The following is a 1,402-nucleotide window of genomic DNA, read 5'->3' on the forward strand; positions in this document are numbered from 1 at the left end:
AAAACCTATGGGTAACCTATACTTTTACAACACCTGGCACCCCGCAAGCTCCACACTCTTCCTTTCCTTACGGCAGAGAGACATCCATACTTAAAAAAAAAATAAAAAAAAAAAGCTTTAATACAACCGGTTTACCAACATGTGTAAATCACACCTGTGGTGTCTCAAGCACCACAACCCGGCGGCACAAATGGGGAATTAGCTCAAATGGTAGAGCGCTCGCTTTGCATGCGAGAAGTAGAGGGATCGATGCCCGCATTCTCCAATAGTTTTGATTGCAGTTCTTCTCAAAACACGGGACAATTTTCCTCTCGTTGCTTGCTCATGAAACATATTTGCAAGCTTAGGAAACAGGCAGTGGCAAGCTTAGAAGGCAAGCTTAGAAGGCAAGCAACAGCAGAGTGGCGCAGCGGAAGCGTGCTGGGCCCGTAACCCAGAGGTCGATGGGTCGAAACCATCCTCTGCTAAGTGCTCTTATCCAGCTTTTTCAATCTCAATTTCTCATACTACCCATTGTCTCTACTTCAACAGAGGGGGGCAGGTGTAGACCTCTGGGCCAACAACCAAAAAAGCCAAAGGATCTGCACCATTTCTTCTACATTGCCACTTTCTTAGCCTGATTTGGGGATTTTTTTTTTCCTCCTCACAATTCTTGACTCCTAGCATGTTAGAAAATGGTAAAACCTATGGGTAACCTATACTTTTACAACACCTGGCACCCCGCAAGCTCCACACTCTTCCTTTCCTTACGGCAGAGAGACATCCATACTTAAAAAAAAAAAAAAAGCTTTAATACAACCGGTTTACCAACATGTGTAAATCACACCTGTGGTGTCTCAAGCACCACAACCCAGCGGCACAAATGGGGAATTAGCTCAAATGGTAGAGCGCTCGCTTTGCATGTGAGAAGTAGCGGGATCGATGCCCGCATTCTCCAATAGTTTTGATTGCAGATCTTCTCAAAACACGGGACAATTTTCCTCTCGTTGCTTGCTCATGAAACATATTTGCAAGCTTAGGAAACAGGCAGTGGCAAGCTTAGAAGGCAAGCTTAGAAGGCAAGCAACAGCAGAGTGGCGCAGCGGAAGCGTGCTGGGCCCATAACCCAGAGGTCGATGGATCGAAACCATCCTCTGCTAAGTGCTCTTATCCAGCTTTTTCAATCTCAATTTCTCATACTACCCATTGTCTCTACTTCAACAGAGGGGGGCAGGTGTAGACCTCTGGGCCAACAACCAAAAAAGCCAAAGGATCTGCACCATTTCTTCTACATTGCCACTTTCTTAGCCTGATTTGGGGATTTTTTTTTTCCTCCTCACAATTCTTGACTCCTAGCAAGTTAGAAAATGGTAAAACCTATGGGTAACCTATACTTTTACAACACCTGGCACCCCGCAAGCTC

At 45.4% G+C, this 1,402-nt stretch overlaps 1 non-coding gene across 1 annotated transcript; it reads left to right on the forward strand.

Annotated features, from left to right (window-relative positions):
• The first annotated feature begins 395 nt into the window (after positions 1–395).
• Positions 396–467, forward strand: TRNAT-CGU (transfer RNA threonine (anticodon CGU)). The gene has a single exon. It is a non-coding gene; the product is annotated as a tRNA-Thr (tRNA).
• The last annotated feature ends 935 nt before the right edge of the window (positions 468–1,402 follow it).

This window comes from Rhinoderma darwinii, chromosome 4, assembly GCF_050947455.1.
Source record: "Rhinoderma darwinii isolate aRhiDar2 chromosome 4, aRhiDar2.hap1, whole genome shotgun sequence".
NCBI classification, from domain to species: domain Eukaryota; kingdom Metazoa; phylum Chordata; class Amphibia; order Anura; family Rhinodermatidae; genus Rhinoderma; species Rhinoderma darwinii.